This window comes from Pleurodeles waltl, chromosome 8 (assembly GCF_031143425.1).
Source record: "Pleurodeles waltl isolate 20211129_DDA chromosome 8, aPleWal1.hap1.20221129, whole genome shotgun sequence".
In the NCBI taxonomy this organism is placed as follows: domain Eukaryota; kingdom Metazoa; phylum Chordata; class Amphibia; order Caudata; family Salamandridae; genus Pleurodeles; species Pleurodeles waltl.
In genome coordinates this window covers 668,795,141-668,822,034 of record NC_090447.1, presented here as the reverse complement: position 1 = coordinate 668,822,034, position 26,894 = coordinate 668,795,141, and the positions used below count along the sequence as shown (strand labels likewise).

Sequence of the window (26,894 nt, the reverse complement as noted above, 5' to 3'; positions counted from 1 at the left end):
ATGCCTATACTACGTCCTGCCTGTGACAAAAGCTTAAGTATCATCATGATCAGTAAAGGCCAGAAGAGAAAAGTTCCGACTTCCCTAAACGAAGCTATAACATCTCTCTTTCCTTATCAGTAAACAAACAAACCAGAATCAGCTGATTTTATCTTCATTCACAGGCACACACAATAAAATAAATAAAAACTCTAGAGGCAGCTTTTCATTTTCACTCTCCAGCCAGACACTAGCAGTGGCAACAGCCTGCCTACGTGCAACGAGTCGTTTGCCCAGTTGGAAGCTCCATTTATACCGCCTCTCCAGAAAAATGTGTATTGGCTACCCTTATAAACAAGATTCATTTTTAAAGTCGGTCTGGCACTTAAGCCCTCCATGCTAAATGTCCTCCTTATCAAGCAAGTTTGTTGACTCTCGGGAGGCCAACGAGGACTGTGAAGCAGGGACGTGCTTCGCCTAACAACAATCCTACTACCAACAACGTATGGAGCTCTTTTCCCACACATATAGGAACTCATCTTGCCCTCTTATTCTTCAAATTACTGTGGCTCCTCTTTAACTAATGGGAATGCTACACTGCCGATCGGACACTCAATTTCTATATGAATATCAGTTATATTCCACTTACAATTTCTGTACTTCTCAACTTAGCTCACCAACTTATCGGTATTGACTTTTGCACCTCCTGGTTACGTTGGGTGCTCTAAACCCATTCTTCTTTAAAGTCCAGGAAAACACTACACATGACTGCCTAATGGGTGTGCATAATATTTGAAAGGAATTACGTCTTTTTGTCGAATTTCTAAAACAGAGAAAGTCAGCCTGCCGAAACTTCATTTTGGAGGCATGTCAAAATGACAAAATACGTTTTCCACAAAAATGGAACACTTTTGTGTAACTGACAAATGTCGTTCTTTTTTGTTTTAATTAAAAAAGTTGCAGCCGTCTTCCTTCTATACAGTGAATCAGTAGTTTGAACAAAGGAAAAAGACGACACAGGAAGCTAGGAGAGCGACATGAAGGGAAAAGGGGGTTGGCATAGAGGGTGGGGAAGATATGAGTGGAGGATTAAAATTAGAAGAGGTCATTGTGGTATGGGTAACAAAGAGAGGCAGTTGGATGTAAAGATCAATAAAGGGGAGAACAAGGGATGCGTAAATGTGTAAGACAAAGTGTTGGTGGGCCTGGGGAAAATACTTTGAGGGGAGGGCAGTGGATCAACGTAAAGAACGTCAAAAGGGAGGGAGTGAGTAACAAGTGGCAGTTAACGGGGGGGGGGGGGGGGGAAAGGAGAGAGGAAAGGAGAGAGAGAGAGAGAGAGAGAGAGAGAGAGAGAGAGAGAGAGAGAGAGAAAAAAAAAAAAAAAAAAAAAAAAAAAAAAAAAAAAAACCTCTCCTCTCAAAACACTGAAAACCTACCATAAGAAATACATTTTTATGCAAGAACGACTTTCTCCAGGATGGCTTCGTCAACCTGGTAAAAGCCATTCTTAATGGCAAATGGTTTGATGAAAGATTCACCTGAATCAGTTTCATTATGTGAGATTTCTTTTGAAAACATATTTAATCATCTTTTTAAATAAAGGAAAACAGCTGAGCCTCACAGTAATCTTTTAAGATAAACTTTGAGTTACATAATTTGCCAGGTACTACATGCAAAGTATCTTGGCTGGAAGTTAGAAATGGGGTTTCTGATTGGCTAGGGTACACACCTAAGCCAGGAAGAAGCCACCTCTCCAGTCAGGGTAAGGGAGCTGCACACCCAAGATAACCCCTTCTCATCCTCTTGCTAGCTTGGCCAGAACAGTCAGGCTTATCCCTGAGGCAATGTGTAAAGTGTTGGCACAACACACACACTCCAGTGTCACAATAAATACACCACAAAAGAGGCTCCACACACTGTTCTATGACAATAAACTGTATTGCATATAAACCATAGACCAATAATTACTTCGCCACCTAGGCAATTGTCAAACCATCTTAGTGCAATAAAAGAAAAGGGTTCTATGTTGCATGTGTCATGAAAACAATCACTGAGCAGGTTATACCATCACACTATATATTATATGTTTATCCTGACAAGGCAAGGCATGAAACACCATGTAACAGTGAACCCTGAGGATATAAAATGCAATGGTTGGATGCAGGACATAAATGGGTCCCCATAACACCATCATATACATACTGGCATCAACAACCTCACCATGAGACTCGGTGCTCCTGTGCTCCTACTCCATATGGTACGTTAAAAATAGAAATCCATAACGCAGGGAGCGTACACCACTGTGCGCCTACTATGGTAAATACGCCAACAAAATCAGAACCCGCAAGTCCAGGACCTCTGTTGAAGATCCCTTCCCAACCTGCCAACTGATCCGTGGGTGTGCCCCAAAGGTATGCAGAAACATGGGGGAGGGCCCATACACTTCCTATATCGGCATGAGACCTTGGTTGGTCCCCCCTAAAAGGACCTTCCACGCCCCCACGTGGAAGAAGAACAGACAGCTGTTGCTGCCTGCATGGTGCGGCCTCCAGGCTCTGTGGATTCCTCCCAAGTCGCCTTGAACTGGTAGCATGTCGGGAGCCCTCAAGGGCTTCCTGGACTGCTGCCTTCATCTCCACAAGGCGGCCCAGCCACAGAAGCCGCACGGTACCCCCAGCAAGGTATCCTTACCACTCTCTGTCGGGACACACAGCCCTGCAATCGCTTTCTTCAGGCTCCAGGGGGCTGCAGGCTAGAAGACACTCACAGCTCTTTCCATTGGGACTCCTTGCTCACGGGGCTGGCTGCGCGTGGCACAGACATTAACAGCTCAATGCCTGCTGCATGTCTACCTGTGTCCCAGACCTCGGGTGGTGAAAGCAATCCAAAAGAGTGGAGCAGGGCCAGCCTCAGAGCTGACTTCGGGAGTGGGGGTGTGCTTGTGCCCTGGGGGCACAAAGGAGGGCATGCTTCGTCCACGCCACACTTGACACTGCTAGCGGTCCCCACCATACTCCTCTTTCTCTCAGGCCATCATGTACGGGGGAACAGCACGGAACTCTGGGTACCGAGGTCAACAGGGATAAGAGGAGCGCTCACCATGTGCTAAACAACCAGGTCTCCCACTGAGGTTTCTGGCTGTGGGGTGACGCGCTGGTTGATCTGTACAGCTCCTCACCACAGCGGCTTCCTCCTGGTCACAGGAATGTCGGACTCAGCCATCGGTCCAATAAAAAAATATTATAGTGCTCACAAGGCGCCATTACTGCTGGGCCAGGGGCAGTATTTGTATTAGATAAATCCTATACAGACCCCTGAAAGCTCACTTGGGGCACACAGAAACAAGGTACTACAAGCAGCAGGCCAGCACATCAGGGTCCTTGGGGTTAAGTGGTAGTCCATTGTGTGACAGGTGAGCACAACAAGCAGGTCAGTCCTAATGGCGGTTCCCCCTAGCAGTATAACAGCTCCTTCTGGCATTGTGCAGAACTAGCAGCATCTGGTTACAAGTACACCAAGTGTCTAAGAACATGGGGTCACTGCCCCTCTTATATTTAAAATGCCTTTGATCTAGGGGGAACTTCAAACAGCCTCAGAAGTGCATAACCCCAGCTCTAGCCCCAGACATCAGTAGGGGGAATGGGGGTAAACAAGCCCTGTGTGTGAGAACAGGAAACAGCCTTTACAAATGTAAGTGTGCATGCCTCCCTCTCTCCGAGCCCAGGAAGACCATTCAGTATGCAGATGTATCCTGTTAAACCTCCCACCCTCCCTGTGTGATGGCTGTCTGGAAAGAGTGCACAAAGCCCAGCTGTCACTCTATCCTAGACGTGGATTGGAGTCAGGCTGAAAAACATAAGTCATAACCACAGTGAAATGCCCACTTTCTAAAGTGGAATTTCCACAATAGTAATAAAACATCCACCTACACCAATAAGCAGGATTTCTCACCACCATACCCATGCTACTCCTCAGAGATCGGAAATTAGCCACTTAAGACATATAATAGGGAATTCCCAATGCAAACCTATGAGAGGAGCAGCACTCACTGCAGTGAGAAACCAAATAGGCTGTTTGGCACTACCCAGACATGCCACACAATGAAGGCACATGTCCTCCCTTTTACCTACACAGCACCCTGCCCACAGGGCTACCTAGGGCCTACCTATATGTAGTAAAAAGGGAGTTCCAGGCAAGGCAAGTAACTTCAGATGTCAAGTCAATGTGGCAGTAAACTGCATACAGGCCCTGCAGTGGCAGGCTGGAGACTAGTTTGAAGAGCTATTTCTCTGGGTAGGGCAAGTTGCATTGCAGGCCCTCAAGTATCATTTAATTTACAGCCCATGGGTATATGGGATACCACTGTACAAGGGGCTTATAGGTAAATTAAATGTGCCAAACAGGTTTAAGCCAATCATACCAAGTTTAAAGGAGAGAGCACATGCACTTTAGCACTGATCAGCAGTAGAAAGGTAGTAAAGTGCCCAGAGTCCTAATGCCAACAAAAAGAGGGACAAAAAACACAGGAGGAGGAAGGCAAAATGTTTGGGGATAACTCTGCAAAAAGGGCCAGGTACAACACTGGACATATATTTTTATACCAGATTGTGCAGAGTAGAAAATGTGTGTGTTTGTTTTTTCTTTCAAGAGGTTTGAGGGAGAAACTTACTGTGAGTTTACGAAGACTATGTGGTAAGTGGATTTAGTTGTTACCTGTAGATGTACTTTTTATTATTTGGATGGAGGGTTATAAAGTTTAAATAATCAATGTAACTAATATATACATCTAATTACATTGCAACTTAAAATCTGTTACAAACTCCATCCAGCTGTTCCATACTACTAAATTCCAACCTGGAACTCCTTGTCTATCTCTGATCATCCTTACTCCTGCCGAAGTTCAACCAGGATACACGAGTGCCCTCCCATCAAGTAACAAAGGAGCCACAGGATAAACATTTTCATGGAATTTCTGCTCTGGGTGGATGCCTCATGGTGCCGTAGGTCATGACTAGGATCTGCATAGCCACAATGGACTGACATTTTTCAGAGACAAAATCGCACTGTGATAAATTGCAGGAATATACCTGTTACCTACTGAACAACTGAATCCGAAGCCTCTGCCATCCGAGCAGAGATTTGTAACTGCTGTCCTTGAGATATTTAGGATCCTAGATTGCCTTGAGGCGATACTACTGTTCCGATCGTCCACGTGCTCTCATGATCATTTTCTCTGGCACCCACTTCACAGCCTAGATGCTTCCATTACCTGCAGACTCATCTCGCTTGTTTCCACATCAAGAACCACAGCTCAGAAACTTCTGCTTATGAGGTCCTGCCATCACTCCTCACCTTGAGTTTCAGGGCTACGTCACTCACTCTGAAAACTCAAGTATGCCCGGCATCAAGGATTTCTGTTCAAGGCATAGCGCAACAAAGCCTCATTTATCAGTACTGCCGTGTATTGGAAGCTTTCTCTCCGTTTCTGTTCATATAATGAAATCGTACCTGACTGCCCATTCCTTCTCCAGCAGAAGTAGAACAGCAACCTGGTCTCCACTCCACAGAGTGATGTTACCAGTGGCCATAACACTTCAAAAAACTCTGTGCAACACATTACAAGTTAGCTTTCTCCTGAAAGCTCCTTAGCCACGGTCCTCAAATTGCATTGTTTCGGAGTCTTATATTACACCACCATTAAATGTCATAAAAACATACCTACACATTTTTCTTTTTTAATGAAACAATTATATTAAGGTTTTCGATTAACACAACAATTTCTTGTCAAATAAACTGCACGCAGTAAGAATTACTAGTCATCGATGAGAGATATTAGCAAAGGAAGGCATGACATCAATATGTTACATTACAGAAGCGGCTCTTAAGCTATGGTCAAGGGAACCCTGGGGGTCCAGAACACCTACTCAGGGAGCCTGCTACTGCTTATAAAAGTAAATAAAATTAAAGGATTACTAGTGTATATAAAAAAAAATAGCAAAATGTAAAATTTAAATGTTTTAAATATTCGGTAAATGTGAAGTGATTTGAAATTGGAGGCTACAAATTAAGATTGCATCCTCTGATTCTTTCAAGGGGAAAGTCAGTACATTTGTGAATAAAATAAAATATTTCTCATTTGTGTATCTGTTTAATGGATGTTTGTTTCTGTTATTGTAGTCTTATGAGTTTCATCTTTCCAGGGTTTCTGGAACAGCACCTCTGGGTCACTTTTAGGGCTCCCAAGACCAGCAATTAGGGGGCAAGACTCATTCCAACAGAATCCACCAGCAAGGTCTAGTCCAGGTCTAGTTAAAATAACTTAAACTGATTAGGCCGCGGTTCCCGGCTTCCAGTAATGGCTCAATTGAGTCACTGGATTATATGAATGAGTCAGTGGGGATCCCTGGATTCCAGGAATGATTAAGTGGGATTCTACAGAAGTGAAATGGATAAGAACCAATGCATTACAGAGTTATGTTTGTTTCAGAGTTATCAACAAAGTCGACTCAGCAACCATACCCTGTATTCCTTTCAGTCCCCTTTATACCCTTGACATGCTTTTTCAGGCATCCTTTTATTATGTATACAAGAATTTCTAAGGCCCTCAGCAGTTGTAATGCCATAACCGCCGCGGGTCGTAATCTGAAACCCAATTTCCTATCGTATAGGTAATAGAGAGTATATCTCTCCCATGTTCCATTTTTCAATCGCATAAGCACGATCATGGGATCAATCATATAGATACTCATTGATCACAATCAAATGGTAAGTTCATAAGTACACTACTATGTTGGCAACCCCAATCCCGCCATCAAAAGGTGCTTAGCACGAGATGTCCCACAAAGGAAACCCCACACCATGGAGATCATACAAGAGAAGTATTTGGGGAGTTTCATATAGGTAATTTTGTAGCTAATACAGTATATGTGGGCAAGGATACCTACTTGAAGATTGTGGTAACATGCAGTAGACTTACCTGTCGAAATGAAAACCCCTAAGTAACGGAATCCCTTTTCTACCACCACATGTCTGGATGCCCATTGCACATGAGGCTCAGTTGCCCTGAATGGGTACGCCACAGATTTGTTAAAATTAATTGTTAAGCATTCGTTTTTGCCAGAAACTGAGAGAATTTGTAGGGTCTTTGATGCATATCAAAAAGGGTCCTGAAGATCTAGAAGTAGGTCCACAAACAACACAACTCTATACAAGAGTGTGGGTGACCACTTAAACTCCCTCATGAGGGTGTTCCTTCTAATTTACGCCACCAAGGCCTCAATTGCAATGGTGAGGGGGTAGTGCGGCCAACCCTGCTGGATGCTCCTGAATACAGGGAATTGTCTGGGAGGCTCCCCCATTCCCGACTCCTTCTGCCTCACCATAGCCATCAGTTTAGTGTAAAGCAAGCAAGTATCCCTATTTAATTTTGGCCTGAAGTTCACCGTCCCAGAAGGGAAAAAACATTCCCACACCACCACATCAAAAGCACATTTAAAATCTACCATTAAAATAGCCAATGCTCCCTCTTGCCTGTGGCACAGCGCAAGCTGTTAGCAGATTACTGCAAAAGCCTAGGCTATGCGTCGGCTACAGATGCCCAGGTGTCCCACTTGATGTCATATTTAGGGGTATGTTCACTTTTCCTTCTTCTGACACAATCTGTATAATAATTTAGTAGATGTCTTACCCCAATAGTAAATATGGCTAAGGGTGACAAGCCCTGCAGTTCCAGAGACCGCCAACCCTGCCTACAACAATTTAGATTTTTGGTAGGTGATATTTCTTAGCCTCTTAGCTGCTGGGCCTTTTCTCCCCCCCAGTGCTGAGCCCTTTTTTGGCTATTTGGGGTAGTTCGCGCTTAGGCCTTCATAACTTTTTGTCCACATAAGCTATCTACGCCAAATTTGCGTCCTTTTTTCCCCCAACATCCTAGGGATTCTAATGGTACCCAGAGTTTCTGGTTTTCCCTATAGGAGACCAAGAAATTAGCCAAAATACAGTGAAAATTTAGTTTTTTTAAAAAAAAAATGGGGAAAAAGAGCTGCCGAAGAAGGCTTGTGTTTTTTTTCCCTGAAAATGGCAACAACAAAGGGTTTCTGGTGCTAAAATCACCATCTTCCCACCTTTCAGGAACGGGCAGACTTGAATCAGAAAACCACATTTTTCAACACAATTTTTGCATTTTACTGGGACATACCCCATTTTTACTATTTTTGGTGCTTTCAGCCTCCTTCCAGTTAGTGACAGGAATGGGTGTGAAACCAATGCTGGATCCCGGAAAGCTAAACATTTCTGAAAAGTAGACAAAATTCTGAATTCAGCAAGGGGTCATTTATGTAAATCCTACAAGGTTTTCCTACAGAAAATAACGGTTGAAATAAACATATATATCGAAAGTGAGCTGAAAAAAACAGCCATTTTTCTCCACGTTTTACTCTGTAACTTTTTCCTGCAATGTCAGATATTTTAAAGCAATATACCGTTCCGTGTGCTGAACTCTTCCGGTTGCAAGGATATATAGGGCTTGTAGGTTCATCAAGATCCCTAGGTACCCAGAGCCAATAAATGAGGTGCACCTTGCAATGGGTTTTCATTCTATACCGGGTATACAGCAATTCATTTGCTGAAATATAAAGAGTGAAAAATAGGTATCAAAAAAACCTTTGTATTTCCCAAATGGGCACAAGATAAGGCATTGAGAAGCAGTGGTTATTTGCACATCTCTGAATTCCGGGGTGCCCATACTAGCATGTGAATTACAGGCCATTTCTTAAATAGATGCCTTTTTTACACACTGTCTTACATTTGGAAGGAAAAAATGTAGAGAAAGACAAGGGGCCATAACACTTGTTTTGCTATTCTGTGTTCCCTCAAGTCTCCCGATAAAAATGGTACCTCACTTGCGTGGGTAGGCCTAATGCTCGCGACCAGAAATGCAACATGGACACATCACATGGACACATCACATTTTTACATTGAAATCTGACGTGCTTTTTGCAAAGTGCCTAGCTGTAGATTTTGGCCTCTAGCTCAACTCTAGGGAAACCTAGCAAACCTTGGCATTTTTCAAAACTAGACACCTAGGGGAATCCAAGATGGGGTGACTTGTGGGACTCTGACCAGGTTCTGTTACCCAGAATCCTTTGCAAACCTCAAAATGTGGCTAAAAAAAAAAAAAACATTTTCCTCACATTTCGGTGACAGAAAGTTCTGGAATCTGAGAGGAGCCAAAAATGTCCTTCCACCCAGCGTTCCCCCAAGTCTCCCGATAAAAATGGTACCTCACTTGTGTGGGTAGGCCTGGTGCCTGCGACATGAATAGATCACACAACGGTAAATGTTGGTCCTTAAATGAGGCAGCTGTTGACCCTGGGGTGATCCATTCCTGACGCAGGCACTAGGTATAGGCACTCAAGTGGGGTAGTGTTTTTATCAGGACAGGTGAGGAATCACTGGGTGGTAGGAATTTTGTGGATCCCAGCATATTCCTGTAGTTTGTGTGACAGAAATGCGAGAAAAATAGAGTTTTTATTCAACATTTCAGCTTTGCAGGGTATTCTGGGTAAGAAAACGTTGGGGAATCCACACAAGTCACACCTCTGTGGACTCCCCCGAATGTCTAGTTTCCAGAAATGTCTGGGTTTAGAATGTTTCTCTATATGGCCACCGAATCCAGGACCAAAAACACAGATGCCTGCCTTACAAAACCAGTTTGTTTTGTGATAGATAATTTTGACGTCTCCACAATACGATTTGGGCGGTGGAATTTGGGGCTGAACTAAATTGGGGAGCTCCCAAGAGAGCACTCTCTCTCTGCTTGCCGCCGCCTTCACCTGCTCTCCGGGTTGGGCTAACCCACTATTAAACCGCTGCACAGACTGTGATTGCGAACGGACAGCAGGACTGTCCTCATCTCCTCCCTCATAATTTACTGGAAGAGGAGTTATCGAATGGGACTCCTCCGACTGAAAAATCACTCCCAGAGTCTGCGCCATTGTCCTAGCTCTTAGATGCTGTCTCAGTATCTGATGTCTCAGTCTCTGATCCTATGTCAGAGCTGTCCTGTAACCCGAGTGACGGCAGCAGTCATCCATCAAGATGCCATCTCTGCTATTGGCTAAACTCTAAAACACTAGCCTACGTAGACAGTCACAAAATCGATGGTGTGTGTGAGATACGTGCAACAGTAGAGGCCACCTTACCTGCACTTCTTCTCTCAATCAGCACATTCTTTCAAGACACTTAAAAAACACCTTGTCACATACCATTCGTCACAGTCTTTAGCACCTCCTGCGCCCAGTCCAACAATCATTATTGGTGCTCTCACTCCCTCCTCCTCGGATTCCCTCATTACCACCCAGCAAAAGTGCCCTTCATCTCTCCATAGCCGCCCTCCACCGGCACATACATTTCATTTGTATTATAGCGCAGGTAATGGCTGACTTTACTAATGTACTCCGCTATTTACATAAAATACAGATTTGCTCTTTGCAGTAGGCATATAAACCTTCTGCACTTCTTTATGGCACTACAACTGCCACTAGACAAAAGTCTAATCCTTTTGTAGCAGAAACATAATCACAATACTTACTTGACTTTTATTGCTGCCTAAAAGTTGCTTTGAAGACGCAAGCTGCAACTGCAAGACAACTGGTGGCAAATATATATATCTCTATCACTTTTATATGTGGGTCTGGTTTTCCTGGGGGCCGATCGCAGCCCCCAGGGAAACCACACATGTATTGACAAAAGTGATCTCTCTCTCTCTCTATATATATATATATAGATATATCCATGTAGATAGATATATCTACATAGATATAGCTATAGATTATATATATATATATATATTTTTTTTTTTTTTTGTAGTTGTATGGTTTCCTTGGGGGCTAAAATGGCCCCCAGGTAAACCCTACAACAACTAAAAAAAAATATTGCCCCCCTGTCCATTTCTTTTTATTCTTTTATTTAAAAAAAAAAAAAAAAAAAAAAAATTTGCCCCTGGGGGTCGCGATCGCCTACCCTTTTTTTTTTTTTTTTTCGAAATATGCCCCTTGGTGGGGCGGCCCGTTTTCCGAGGGGGCCGACCTCCCCCCCACCCCGCTGTGCTGCGATCGGGGGCCAGGAAACACTTTCAGGAAGGCCGTTTGGGGCCGTTTTGCGGCCGCTTCCTGCTCCGATGGGGAAAGCCACAAAGTGACGTCAGCGCACCTCGCGGCGAGCTGACGTCACAAAGGGGCGGGTGGGGGCCCAGGGGGAGACACGGAAAAGCTTCTGTGTCTCCCGGGGTTTAAAAAAAAAAAAAAAAAAAAAAAAATCCTCAGGTGCAACGCACCCGAACCTGAGGATTTATGAACCCCCTCCCTGGTGTCGGCCACTGGTCGTGATCCGCACCCAAGGGGTTAGGACTATGGGGGGCCTCGTTTGGCTACGTACTCCGTCTCCAACTTGAGCACTGTAGCCTCCAATTGTCTTGTGCCCTCCTTTGCTGTCTATCCTTCTACACCATGTAACTTATGATGCTTCCACAGAAAAAATATTTAAATGCTTCCCAAACTACTGCTCAGGATTTCAGAGAGTTACTATTCAAGATGAAATAGTTATTTGCTATTGTGACAATGCATATTTTGCAATCTTCTTCTAATAGACTCCCTGTGCCTCAACACCATTTGGCTCTCTTGGCCCCCTCACCCTAATTAAGCACTAGAGTTTGTGAAATTAACTTAATTTGCTTTCGTGTAATTACACAAAATTTCGGCAAAACAACACAAAATACAAATTAGACATTTCATGCTTTATTTTACACAAAAAGGCATCCGCACATCAATTTCGAACTTAAGGACTAATGTTGCCCTACAATAATAATGCAAAATTCAAAGCACTGCAACCAACAGCTGCGTTCACAGTAATAATTTTTTACCGTAAACGTCCTATAATAACACAAACATGTGTAATTTTACGAAAGAAGTGTAAAGCGAAACTCACACAATTATGCCGGCATAATTTAAATTTCACCCAGGCATATTAAGCACCATCTCTACAAGGGAGTTATCGGTAATATGCAAGAATTTGTCCAGTCTGAGAAAACAACTTGCGTACATCTGAATTCAAGGTGAAAGTAGCTCCACACATCCACCAGGCACATTACTTCTTGAAAACCATAGAACATGTTGGTCCCATCAGGAAATGCTTGTACTCATCCTGTTCTAAACCAAACCTAGGACCCCCATTTAGCTTTCCCCAGAGAAGTCAAGTGCAATTCCTGCAACCTCAACTTTTCAGAAAGGTGGGAGTCTGTATTGGGGTTGGGTCAATGAACTCAAAAATGAAAACTGATTGTCCAGCACCTGACCAGTTATGGCAACATGCGAACCCTGAGCTTCTTGCCATATTTGTGCCACTTGGATGGGGAGATTATTCTACCATAGCACAGCTACCCCTAGAGATTCTCACAAATTGCACATGTACCACTTTAAAAAGGCCCTGGCATGTGAAGAAGGGAAATCTGGACCCCATTATGTGGGCCTCCTGCAGCAGTGCACTATAACATTTGACCTCCTTCCCTTTAATCCTATGCAGGAGGTCATTTACATTCCAGGTGCTAATTTTAGTGTCACTGACTAAGCGGTGCTCTATGTTAATCCCCATACTCCAATGTTGTGATTTAGCATGATACTCTAGTGTCGCTGGCATAACAATTTGTACGTAACAAGAATACCTTGCATGCAAAGCAATGAAACCCAATCAAAAATTGAAAATCCCCATACACTTTTAAACTCGAAGTATCCGTCATCTGCATCCTTAAACTGCACCAGATGGAGTCTAGCTACCCTATGAATATCCCTAAAATAAAATAGCTGGTACATACTTTACTATCTGTCCCTACTTGACTATAGCCGAGTAATCTAACACTTATAAAGGGAAACAATCAATTTGCAAGTGGTGAACATTTACAACCTTGGATGCACCCTAGCAGTAAAGCCAAAGGAAGAGCAATACACAAATCTCTTGGTCTTTCAATAAATCCAATCCAACCCTCCTTCTTGTGTGCATAAAATATCCATCACTATCCCCTCAAGTGCTACAGATATATATATATATATATAATGCCCACATTTATCCTTTTGACCACCAGAACGGCTGATGTCATAGATGTATTGCCCCCGGAGGGAGGTATCCTCGCCATCAGATGCACCAACACTGCAAAACATTTCCTGCTGTGAGTCTGTGAGTTAGTGTCTTTTGTTGAGCAGCTCTTGTCACCAGTTAGGGTTGGTTGTCGTCTCTGATCCTTTTGTGTTGTCTAGTCTGCCGTTTAGAGTGGTATTACTGCTCTTGGGGCAGTTACTCCTTTGTGGCAAAAGAAAATCCCATTACTTCAATTACCTGTGAATATAACTCACCAGTAGGCAGTCTTTGTACCCATATCCAGGCTTGCTCAGGGGATCCAAAGAAGTGTGATTCGTTTTGGAAAAAGACTTAATTTAGCTCTGTACATCAGCAAATTTGAGTGCCATTGTTCACTGCTTCAGTGTAACTTCTTCAATGGTCTTCCTTTGTTTCTGAACTTGTTTAATGTATCCCATGAATATTAGGATCCTTTCTGGTTCTAAGTGGAGTTCCCCTTTAGCGCATGTTAGGTTCAGTAATAAGCCTTGATACCTGTTGTTTATAAAACTTGCAATTAGGAGCCTTGCAGGGGGTCCACAGGCAGTTTTTGACAGAAAGATGTATGCTTGCTCTATCAAAGCATTTGGAGATCATATCTTTGGGAATAGAAGTCTTGAGCCACAAATTCCAGAAATCCCTCAAGATGCTGACTTTCTGCTCCCTTCATGAATACCACAAATTTAAGATTAGTATGGGGGGCGCACCGTTTCGTGCCTTCTGCCTGTACCACCAGTTCAGTCGATGATGGCTCCAGTCGACTTCTATTTCATGATCTTTTACTGTGCCTTCCAAGTCCGAGATGAGGCCCTAATGCCACTCTCACATGGTCAACTACACTACGGAGATCTTGGTGCAAGAGGGTTATGTGCATTCCTGTGTCCCCAACGTTGACCTCCAGGGCCTTATATGAAGACTGGATGACCTGCACAGTTAGACCACTGAAGGCAGGGTGTTCATTTGTAGCTCCCTTGACTGCAGAGTTTATCATTGCCTCCGTTTTAGATACTAGCACCTTAGTATATTTGTCTATTTTTCTAAGTTTTGGAGTTGCTCAGGCTTTTTATTTCATTACGTAGGCTGACTCAGTGTACTATGGATAATATAACATTTATCTTAAATAGACTCACCAGCCATAAAATCAGTCTAACGCCAGACCCGTGGTCCAGGTATCGATGAGGTGGTCTCAAAGAGGTGCTCTGGCTACTTCTAATATAGACCAGCCGTGGACTGGTGAGGCGCACAACTCCAACCCATCAGCCATGTGTGCACTATAACATATGGAGTTGTACCGCACTGACACTCACACTGAGCAATGGTAAAGACAAATTATGTTAGTCACGTACTCAGCCAGAACAGGAAGAAAAATATCTTTCTTCTGGAGACCGGCACTATGTTGAGTTAATCTTTTTCAAAGTAATCATTCAATTAATACTGCATGATAAGAGAAGGGCTCACACATGATGTTTAAAAGTTTATGCAAAATGTATCTTGTGTTTAGAACTTCTCTTTGTTTAAACTTACTATCTCGACGGAAACTGTCCCTGTCCTACAGTGTTCTCGTCCTTTCATTGGCTGACTGTACAACTTTTCTGAAACATTTGTTATATTTTTGTATCGTATTTTCTTTTTTTTCATTTTTTTAAACGTTTTATTGTGAACATTACAATATCGTACAAAACCCAAGGGGGATCGTAGTCCCAGCTTTTGTCAACAATTGTATACAATGAATCAACGAAGTGGGGGAACGGATGGGACAATGGGATATTGTCAATCGTGATTTAAGAAAAACATATTGTACTGGTCAAATCAAATGGGAAGGGGGGGGTAAGGGAAAAGATGTAAATAGAGATAAAAGATATGAGATGCATATGAGGGCATAAACACAATGCCAAATTATATCAAGTTATAAAGTTATAAGACCCTCGGGGTAGGGATAAGAGATGGTAGGGAGGATAAACAATTAAACAAATAGGCAAGCTAGCCGGGTGGCATGGGCATGAGGACCGAATTGTCTGGCCCCCTAGAGATAGAGGGCAAGCTCTGTGCTGTGTCGACACCTGGATTGGGGATAGGTCACAAGGCACATGGACCGTGGGGCATCTGTGCCAGTCCTGGTATCAGTGCCATGGGGATCATAGCATCAGACGATAGTATACCCTAGGGTAGTGTATTTGCCGGAGGAATCACGCGATCAGAAGAATGGGGCTTATATCTTTTGTCTGCACTCGGCCAGCTTCTGCTTAGTACAAGTGTCCTACTGGCGGCTCGAGGAGGTGAGTCTGTAAGAGGAGTCTGCTAAAGGGAATAGAAGGTAGGAGGGCCCAATATTGCTCTGATAAAATTGGGAAGAAGGAGAAAGGAAGAAAGGGAAAGAGGGGGGGAACTAGTGAGGAAAGCCGGGGAGAAGGAAAAGAAACATAAGGGGGAAGGGGTAGGAAAGGGTGGGAGAGAGAGGAAGGAAGTAGGGGGGTGGGGAAGAGGCTTATGATTTCGGGTGGTCTACAGTCGTCCCCTAGGCAGGAAGGGGGACCACACCTGGGTGAATATTTGAGCTTGATCTTGCAAGTTGTAGATGATTCTTTCATGCGTGGCCGTGTGGGTCATAGCTATGATCCATTCTTCCGGGGTTGGAGAGATTTCTGACCGGCAGTGACGGAGTATGCACATTTTTGCAGTGGCTAATGCCGTATGCAGCAATCTTTTGTGTGGTCTAGCGAGGTCTAGGAGAGAGGTCGTGTCTTGTAGAAGTATAAGAAGAGGGGAGCGGTGATGGAAGTTACATAGATTCGGCCAGGGTGGAGCTCACCACATCCCACAGTGGTCGGACCGTTGGACAGTCAATTAAGATATGATTTAGGTCGCAGTATGTCTCTGGACATCTCCAACACTGCGCATGCGGAAGAAGCCCTGTCCTATGCAATTTCGCCGGGGACCAGTACCAGTCGTGTAAGACCTTAAAAAGACAGAACTTTATTCGTGCCTCACGGGTACCTCTGTCCAGAGCTTCCAGAACGTCTTCCCAGTCATCTGGGTCTAAGGGCTGTTGTAACCGGATTTGCCATTGTGGGTGTAGTTTATCTAGGAGAGGTTGGGAGTAGAGCTGTCGGGTGATTAGGTCGTAAAGAACTGCCATACCTACCTTATGTTGTCCCCACTGCTGTAGGTAGGCCACTATGGGTGAGGGTCAGGACCCCCGTCGGGTAGCATCAATCCCTTGGGAGATAGTGTGCTTAAGTTGCAAGTATCTCCATTCTTGGCAAGGCTGTAGACCAAATTCCTCTCTTAACCTTGGGAAGGATTTGAGCACGTCATTTTCCAAAATCTAAGCGAGAGTGCGGATACCAGCCTCCCTCCACTGTGACCAACTGAGCACTTCACCACCTATCCGAAGTCCGCTATTACGCCTCAGAGGTGCCTGGGCGTGAATGAGAGGATGAACCCCAAGCAATCGGTGGACCCTTCGCCAGGCTGCTCTCGTCGCTTTCAAGATAGGGTTCACCGGTTTAGCAGATGGGAGGTCGCAGCGGTAAGGTCCCCCAAGTCCCTCATTCGTGGAGAGTAGCCGCCTTTCCACTGCGATCCACTGTGGCGGGTCAGGCGCTTTGGACAAAGTGTGGGACAGTTGTGATAGCTGTAGTGCTAATGAATAGTGCTCCACCGACGGAAGTCCCATGCCCCCATGGGAGCAGCGGGTTAGGAGTATGGCGGGCGATAGACATGGTCGCATAGAGCCCCATACAGACGATCTGATGAGGCCATCTATGCTTCGGAATGTATGGAGGGGCACCTGTAAGGGGAGAAGTCCCAGAATATAGGTGAGGCAAGGCACCGTGACCATTCTGACCACCTGTACTCAGTTGGGTCCATTTTGCGAAATCAAATTTCATCCGTGCAATGAGGGGGTCGATGTTGTCCGCCACCATATGCGCCAGGCCCGGGTTGATTAGCACTCCCAAGTATTTAAGGTGTTTCGATGTCCACCGAAATGGAAAACCTAGGAGTGCTGCTTTTGTAGTTACCCGCGAGAGGGGGAGCGCCTCACTCTTGTCCCAATTGATGTGGTAACCGCATAGGGTTGCGAATCCATCAATGACCTCCAATAGAGCTGGTATGGAGCTTTCTAGGTCCGTGAGAGTTAATAGGATGTCATCGGCATATAGGTAAATTTTGGATAAACCTTCAGGAAGTGTAAGGCTGGTTAAAAGACGGGAGGATTGAATAGCTGCGGCCAGAGGCTCTATGGCAAGCAAGAACAAGAGGGGGGGAAAAGAGGGCAGCCCCATTGTATTTTCTTATAAAGCGGGAATAGGCAGACAGACTTTCTCTCCCTCCCACGGACTCTTACACAGATTTACTCTTAATAGGTGCTGATAGCTTTATAGGCTAGTGTTACTCTCAGACACTGTCCCTTTTGCTATTCTATATTGCATTGCTTGATACTCAAAGACTCAGACGATTTTAAATTGCTGAGATGTTAATGTTTTTCTTTTGAGAAACTGTTCATGTGTAACTATTTCAATATGCTTTCCTGACTCAAAATTATACTACAGAAATCATATTACTGGGCACACTTTATGCTACGTTCTGTCATTGACAAATAAAGAAAAAGAACTATGAACATGTGATTAATAAAACTTTAAAAATGTAGCTACAACTCTCATTGTCTCCCTAGAAATAGAGAATGTAAATGTCAAAACAATACCTTTCACATTAATCACGTTTCCTTCCTGGGCTCATTTCCAAGGTGCCTTCTGGATACCTTAAGAGCCACGAACATTTAAGACCTGTATGTCACAAAAAGTTGGTAGCAGAGTTAAGGTTTAAATGACACGGAGAAGAAGTGCCATTATTAAAAAGTGTCCAAACATTAGATAAAGCCCAACTACCTAGAACCCAACTGCAAGAACAGGTGAAGTGTGGTTTCTGAGGCAGTTGCTTATTGTGGTTGAAGAACTAGTGCAGGCCTTGAAAAATCACAAAAATGTTACTAGACCTGCAGGTTGGGTAGCTTAAGTAACCTACTCGACCTAACTGTAACGTACTTGACCCGGAAACGGGTCTCAAATTGTGTGATCCTAGGCAAATATTGTATTTTACAATCGCCTTTTTCTTCTTCTCACATATAAGAGCACCTTCAAATATATGAGTTCAGCATTTCTGCTGTAAAAAAATCCTCAGTTTGATTAAATACACTAAAAATTCGCTCCATGTATAATAAATCTAGCCCACATATAGGGTACACGTGATCCATGCACGACTTGCCTCTTAGTTTACTAATGGCTTTGTCATCAGGGGAGGAGTGTTTCCCAGTTTATGTTTAAACACTCACTTTTAATTAATATATTACTAAAGCATGATGTGATAGCGCAGACACAGTAAATTTCTAAGAAATGTGCAAAAACCTTCCCATTAACTTGCAGCTTTACTGATAAAACTATATAAAGTATTAACACTAATCTGTAAAAACTGGGTTTCAGAAAACATTTATCATTTGCACATCACCAAGTAAAGTGTTCTGACTTTTTTTTCATCCTATTAAAATATTTTTTCATCACACAGAAGCACAAAAAATGGTCTTTCACAGCTACTGAAATATTTTGAAATATCTGTAAAGTTGACTTGGCTATCTAAATGTTGTGTGTTAGGAAAAAGCCCATACCAAAAGCCTTTCATTTCACATGGGTCAGACAGTTCACCTTGCAAAATCCTGGAAGTCTGCAGTCGCAAGGAAAGTTATTTGCATTGCAAGAAGACAAACTGACTTTTGACCTCTGTCTCTGAACACAGAACAAATGTGACACAAATAAGATTTAAAGGCAGCTTACTTGCTAATTCAGTTTCTGACTGTTCTGTGTCCACTCGCCAGAGGGGTCAAGTGGATTCTAAAACTAGCTCAACCGCATAAAATAAAACTCGCCATAGCGAGTGGTCGAGATTTTTCAAGCCCCGTAGTGAAATAGATGGGTGTCCATATCAATCGAACCATGCGTCGAAAGTCTTTCGATTTTTTCATGTGATTTGTATTGACAATTTTCTGATGCGGTTTAGAAGAGCATTGTTATTTGCTTATACATTATATGGACTTTGTTGAAGAAAAAAAGAGGTTATTGGATGAAGAAAAAGTCTAAGATACTGGGATAGATATACAAGAGAGAGAGGGATTCTTGCCTTCTAAGAGAAGTATTAAGTTGTGGGGTGTCGTTGACTACACAGTAGATAGTAATGTAATAGCTGTTGTGATTGTACTAATTTTTGATCAGTGCTAGTGAAGCCTGATGAGCAAAAGTGACAACACTAATTAGATGATTTTCCTGCAGGACGAGAACTCAACTTTGTGAGTGGAAAATTATTTTTGACTGAAAATCGGAAGTTGCAAAAGCTAAATCCGATTGCACAATTGGTTTTCTTTTAGAAGAAGCGGACAATGATCAATGTTATTTTATGTTGCTTAGTTGTTAGTTTGGTCTTTTGCTCTGCATGACAAAATTGCACAAAGAGCGAGCTGCTGCATCATGCTGTGGCATGCTGATACTGGTCGGTTAGTGTAACGCCACATTTTGATTGGTTGAATACCGGTAAAGTTTGCAAAATCATAAGTTGATTCAATTACGGAACTGTATTGTGATTTGATAAAAGGGGTTCTAAGGTTTGACTATACAAAACAGTTTCAAAGCACCTGAGACACTGCAAACTTTGATTGTTGATTCGCTGAAGTAAAATTTGAAATCATTAAATTTTTCAAAGCTTTGAGGAGCCTAATGAGAGGTGATGCAATGGTTCCAGTAAGGGAGGGTAAGTAAGCTCCTCCTGAGGGTATGCCAACATATCATATGATGGTTGAAGAAGGGTTATATATATATATATATATATATATATATATATATATATATATATAAAATAAAATGTCACTTACCCAGTGTACATCTGTTTGTGGCATGAGACGCTGCAGATTCACATGCTGTGCCTTATCCTGCCATCTAGTGTTGGGCTTGGAGTGTTACAAGTTGTTTTTCTTCGCAGAAGTCTTTTCGAGTCACAAGACCGAGGGACTCCTCCCTTTCGGCTCCATTGCGCATGGGCGTCGACTCCATCTTAGATTGTTTTCCCTGCAGAGGGTGAGGTAGGAGTTGTGAGTATACTAGATGTGCCCATGCAATGGAGTAGGTATGTATGTACTCAACGTGTATCAAAAGAATATTTATTTACAAATTTACAATTTTCATTCAACTAATAACGGCTACAGGCTACCGGAGAGGTGGGAGGGCGCATGTGAATCTGCAGCGTATCATGCCACAAACAGATGTACACTGGGTAAGTGACATTTTCCGTTCCGTGGCATGTGTAGCTGCAGATACACATGCTGTGAATAGACTAACAAGCAGTAATCTCCCCCACAAAGCGGTGGTTTAGCCTGTAGGAGTTGAAGTTGTCTGAAATAATGTTCTTAATACAGCCTGTCCTACTGTGGCTTGTTGCGTTGCTAACACATCTACACAGTAATGCTTAGTGAATGTATGAGGCGTAGACCAGGTGGCTGCCTAACAAATTTCTGTCATAGGTATATTCCTAAGAAAAGCGATTGTGGCGCCTTTCTTCCTAGTGGAATGTGCTCCTGGTGTAATAGGTAAATCTCTTTTTGCTGTAATATAGCAAGTTTGAATACATTTAACTATCCATCTGGCGATGCCTTGTTTGGATATAGGATTACCTGCATGAGGTTTTTGGAAGGCTACAAACAAATGTTTTGTTTTACGAAATTGATCAGTTAGGATCGGGGGGGGATCATTCAAACTTAAGAAGTCTCTGCCAGTCTTACGCAATTCATCTTGGAAGAGACATCTCTCACTAGTAAGCCATGGAAGAACCACCTACGTTATGTAGTTGTCAGGGAAGCCCACTACAATGCCAAAGTTACAGGGGTGTTGTCTGAAAGGGCTATAGAGCAGCTTTCCAGATGTGGCACAGAGAGTTCTAGGAATTTTCTTACAAAAACAATCAATGCTGGAATATGTGCAGTGCAAATGGAAAAAGAAAGTGTAATTTCAAGCATCAGGACGGGTGGTTCTACAGGAAAGTGGAACAGAGCATTCCCCAGTGGGATACCAGTGGCTGAGTAGCCCTCACCTTTGTCCCCAGCAGCAGCATCCTCCAAGGGTACTGTAATACAGGGACTGGACAGGGTGCAAGAAAGCATGGGATCCACTTTTTGAAGAATCGTGAGAATTTCAGGCCTCTGAGCTGGTCTGTCTAGCAGTGGTAGGGATGTTTATGCATTATATTTCTGAGCCATCTGACCAGGGTGCAATAGGGTACTTACCCCATGCCATCATCCACCATTTGTGCTAGCCTAGGGAGCCCTCCACAGTCAGCATCAGGAGCAGGAATATTGATCTGTATCAAAGCCTTTATGATCCAGAAGGGCCCCTCTCCTGTATTGTTTTAAAGGAAGCTTTTGCGGTGCAGGCCGGAATTCACTGGTAATGTTTGTTAGCCCTATTACTAACTGGCAGGCTGGCCAGTATTACTAGTGGTCTCCACGTAGGGCAGAAACCTGAATTAAGGCGTGGTTTCCTGTTTTATATAGGGCTCGCCACCAGCAGGGCCCACCCATGTGGGTCGCCTCTCTCTCCCCTCTCTATGCGGGGTCCCCGTGACCACCATTTTGAAGTCAGGTAGGCATGCACGACTCATCTTTGGGGGATTAAAATATAAATTTTCAGACCCCAGTGTGTAGCACGACCCTGCCATCGTAAAGGTGAGTGGGGAGGAGAGGGACTCGAGGCATTAGTCTTGCTGTGGCATTGTCACTCACAGCAGCGCATTCAGATTTGTCCTGTCAGCTGCTGCCCTTTCTCCTCCTACATAAGAGAGCAAGATTAGCGCAATTGCTGCATAAACTGTTTTTTTTCTCCTCAAGAGTTTCTTGGCACCCCTCATGCCTCACAGACCAGAAGGCATGTCAGATTCAATTAATTGATTGGTCGGGGTCCCCGCCACCTTGATTCTTAGAGTGAATGCAGCAGAGCTTGGGTGGTTTACCGCCACTTAGCCATGTTGGTTGGCCACGTCCCTAAAAAGAGAATTTTGATCCAGAAACATTCAACGAATGCTCATGAAATAATCTGGGGAGAGAACCTGGAGGCACAAACTTACAATAAAGTATCTCTTTCATAGTAAACACAATTTGATTTTTGTGGTGGTTTTGCAGAACCTCCACAGAGGCCAGAACAGGAAGTAAAACCCAGAGTTCCCAAAAAGGATTGCCAATGGCCCCGGAAGTTCTGTGGCAGTACAGCTGAACCACGTAAATAGAAAAAAATAATTGCTCATAGTTTCATATATCAGCTAAAGAATGTACGCTATATTTATACATAAACAAAAAAACTCAATAGTAAAAAGGAACTTTGATATGAATAGAGTATGAAAACTAAGATAAAAAACCACACAAAATCAGGAAAAAAAATGCAACGAAAAACAAAGCTTAAAATTACTTTATAGTTAGGTAATGAAGACAGGAAAAAAACTCACAGTACATAAAAAAAGTCTTAGAAATTCAATGTAGAAACCTAAAGGTTAAGGGTGATGTAATAAGTGAGGTCATAAGCAGTGCATAGCAGGGGCGCAAGTTATAGTTATCTCAATGAACTATAACTGACAAATTTCAGTAATTTTAGAGTTTACAAACTAACACTATGACATTGCATATGGAAAATGTCACTTACCCAGTGTAAATCTGGTTGTGGCATGAGACGCTGCAGATTCACATGCTGTGCATTGTCCTGCCATCTAGTGTTGGGCTCGGAGTGTTATAGTTTTTTTTTCTTCGAAGAAGTTTTTTCAAGTCACAAGACCGAGGGACTCCTCCCTTTCAACTCCATTGCGCATGGGCGTCGACTCCATCTTAGATGGTTTTTCCCCGCAGAGGGTGAGGTAGGAGTTGTGAGTATACTAGATGTGCCCATGCAATGGAGTAGGTATGTATGTACTCAACGTGTATCAAAAGAATATTTATTTACAAATTTACAATTTTCATTCAACTAATAACGGCTACAGGCTACCGGGTAGGTGGGAGGGCGCATGTAAATCTGCAGCGTCTCATGCCACGAACAGATGTACACTGGGTAAGTGACATTTTCAGTTCGGTGGCATGTGTAGCTGCAGATACACATGCTGTGAATAGACTAACAAGCAGTAATCTCCCCACAAAGTGGTGGTTTAGCCTGTAGGAGTTGAAGTTGTCTGAAATAATGTTCTTAACACAGCCTGTCCTACTGTGGCTTGTTGCGTTGCTAACACATCTACACAGTAATGCTTAGTGAATGTATGAGGCATAGACAAGGTGGCTGCCTAACAAATTTCTGTCATAGGTATATTCCTAAGAAAAGCCATTGTGGCACCTTTCTTCCTAGTGGAATGTGCTCCTGGTGTAATAGGTAAATCTCTTTTTGCTGTAATATAGCAAGTTTGAATACATTTAACTATCCATCTGGCGATGCCTTGTTTGGATATAGGATTACCTGCATGAGGTTTTTGGAAGGCTGCAAACAATTGTTTTGTTTTACGAAATTGTTTCGTTCTGTCAGTGTAATACATTAATGCTCTTTATATGTCTAATGTATGTAAGGCTCTTTCTGCTACTGAGTCTGGTTGTGGAAAGAAGACTGAGAGTTCCACAGTTTGGTTTAGGTGGAATGGTGATATGACCTTTGGTAAGAATTTGGGATTTGTACGGAGAACCACTTTATGTTTATGTATTTGTATAAAGAGTTCTTGAATAGTAAATGTTTGTATCTCACTTACTCTTCTAAGTGATGTGATAGCTATTAGAAAGGCTACTTTCCAAGTCCGGTATTGCATTTCACAAGAATGTATGGGTTCGAATGGTGGGCCCATGAGTCGTGTTAATACAATATTAAGGTTCCACGAAGGTACTGGTGGTGTCCTTGGGGGTATGATTCTTTTTAGTCCCTCCATAAATTCTTTAATGACTGGGATTCTAAAAAGCGATGTTGTATGTGTAAGCTGCAGATAGGCAGATATTGCAGTGAGTTGTATTTTAATGGAATAGAATGCTAGATTAGACTTTTGTAAGTGTAATAAGTAGCTTACAATGTCCTTTGTGGAGGCATGTAGTGGTTGAATCTGATTAGTGTGGCAGTAGCAAACAAATCTTTTCCATGTGTTTGCCTAACAATGTCTTGTTGTAGGTTTTCTAGCTTGTTTAATGACCTCCATACACTCTTGTGTAAGGTTTAAATGTAGATTGCTAGATTGAGCGATGCTCGATTCAGGTGTCTGATCTGTTGTTTGTGTTGTGTTAACAGATCTGGTATGTTTGGTAATTTGATGTGAGGTACTACTGATAAGTCCAACAGTGTTGTGTACCACGGTTGGCGAGCCCAGGTTGGTGCTATGAGTATTAGTTTGAGTTTGTTTTGAATTAGTTTGTTGACCAGATAAGGAATGAGTGGGAGAGGGGGAAAAGCGTAAGCAAATATCCCTGACCAACTGATCCATAGTGCATTGCCCTTGGATTGAGGGTGTGGGTACCTGGACACGAAGTTTTGGCATTTTGCGTTTTCTTTTGTTGCGAATAGGTCTATGTTTGGTGTTCCCCAGCGGAGGAAGTGATCCTGTAGGATCTGGGGATGAATTTCCCATTCGAGAGTTTGCTGGTGATCTCGACTGAGATTGTCGGCTAACTGGTTCTGAATGCCTGGTATGTATTGTGCTATCAGGTGAATGAGATTGTGAATTGCCCAATGCCAAATCTTTTGTGCTAAGAGACACAGTTGTGACGAGTGTCCCCCCCCCCCCTTGTTTGTTGAGATAACACATTGTTGTCATGTTGTCGGTTTTGACAAGAATGTGTTTGTGGGCTACCAGTGGTTTAAATGCTTTTAATGCTAGAAACACTGCTAGCAGTTCCAAATGATTTATGTGAAGTTGTTTTTGTTGATTGTCCCATTGACCCTGTATGCTGTGCTTGTTGAGGGGTGCTCCCCACCCCATCATGGAAGCATCTGTTGTGATAACAGCTTGAGGCACTGGGTCTTGGAATGGCCATCCTTTGTTTAAATATATAGGGTTCCACCATTGAAGCGAGAAGTGTGTTTGGCGGTCTATCAACACTAGATCTTGAAGTTGACCCCGTTCTTGTGTCCATTGTTTTGCTAGGCACTGTTGTAAGGGCTGCATGTGTAATCTTGAATTTGGGACAATGGCTATGCATGAAGACATCATACCTATAAATTTCATTACAAACCTTACTTGGTAGTGTTGGTTTGAATGTATGCTTGATGTTATATTTTGGAACGCTTGGACCCTTTGTGGGCTTGGAGTGGCAATTGCCTTTTGTGTGTTGAGTGTTGCTCCTAAGTATTGTTGTATTTGGGATGGTTGCAGATGTGATTTCTGGTAATTTATAGAGAACCCTAGTTTGTGTAGAGTTTCCATGACGTATTGCGTGTGAAGAAGACACTGCTGTTGAGTGTTTGTTTTTATTAGCCAGTCGTCTAAATATGGGAATACGTGCATGTGCTGTCTCCTTAAGTGAGCTGCTACTACTGCAAGGCATTTTGTGAATACCCTTGGGGCCGTTGTTATCCCGAACGGTAGCACTTTGAATTGATAGTGTTCGCCGTGCATTACAAACCTTAAGTATTTTCTGTGAGAAGGATGGATGGGTATGTGGAAATACGCATCCTTGAGATCCAATGTTGACATGTAGTCCTCCTTTTTTAGTAAGGGAACCATGTCTTGAAGTGTTACCATGTGGAAGTGGTCTGATTTGATGAAGAGATTCAGTGTTCTGAGATCTAAGATAGGTCTTAACGTTTTGTCCTTTTTTGGAATTAGGAAATATAGTGAGTAGACGCCTGTTCCTTTCTGATGGTTGGGTACTAGCTCTATTGCTTGTTTTTGTAATATTGCGTGCACTTCTATTTGTAACAGGTCTAAGTGTTGTTTGGACAGATTGTGTGCTCTTGGTGGCACATCTGGTGGGAAATTTGTGAATTCTATGCAATAACCATGTTGGATAATGGATAGGACCCATGCGTCTGTGGTAATATGTGTCCAGTTTTGATAATATGCGGTCAGCCTCCCCCCCACTGGTGATAAGTGTTGGGGTTTTGTGACATTGAAGTCACTGTTTGGTCTGGCTTGTTTTGTTTGGCTGGAACTTTCCCCTTCCTCTTGGGAATTGTCCTCTATAGGAACCACAAAACCCTTCCCATTGATATTGTGCCTGATAGGTGGGTCTGGTTTGAGAGGTGGAAGGCTCTGGTGTTTGCTGTGGAAAACCTCCTCTGAATTGTGGTTTCTTAAAGGTGCCTCTGACTTGTGGGGAGTTGAGCGCGCCTATGGCTTTGGCCGTGTCCGTGTCTTTTTTCAACTTTTCAATTGCTGTGTCCACTTCCGGCCCAAACAATTGTTCTTGGTTAAATGACATGTTCAACACCGCTTGTTGGATCTCTGGCTTGAATCCAGAGCTTCTTAACCATGCATGCCTGCGAATGGTTACCGCTGTGTTGACCGTTCGTGCTGCCGTGTCTGCCAAGTCTAGTGAGGACCTTATCTGGTTGTTGGATATGGCCTGTCCTCCTTCCACACCCTGCTGGGCACGTTTCTGGTATTCTTTGGGCAAGTGCTGTATGATGTGTTGCATCTCGTCCCAGTGTGCCCTGTCGTAGCAAGCAAGTAGGGCTTGCAAATTAGCAATCCGCCATTGATTGGCTGCT

General features: G+C 43.2%; 1 protein-coding gene across 19 annotated transcripts in view; it reads right to left on the bottom strand.

Moving 5' to 3' along the window:
• Nucleotides 1–26,894, bottom strand: part of RIOX2 (ribosomal oxygenase 2) — a 1,008,555-nt gene that overhangs the window by 788,209 nt on the left and 193,452 nt on the right. For 2 of the 19 annotated variants that reach the window (XM_069204780.1, XM_069204766.1), the window contains exon 3: nucleotides 17,855–17,936. The exons of the other annotated variants lie outside the window; for them this stretch is intronic. The gene's annotated coding sequence lies outside the window, so the exon portion shown is untranslated. The remainder of the gene's footprint in view (nucleotides 1–17,854; nucleotides 17,937–26,894) is intronic. 19 annotated transcript variants of the gene reach the window in all.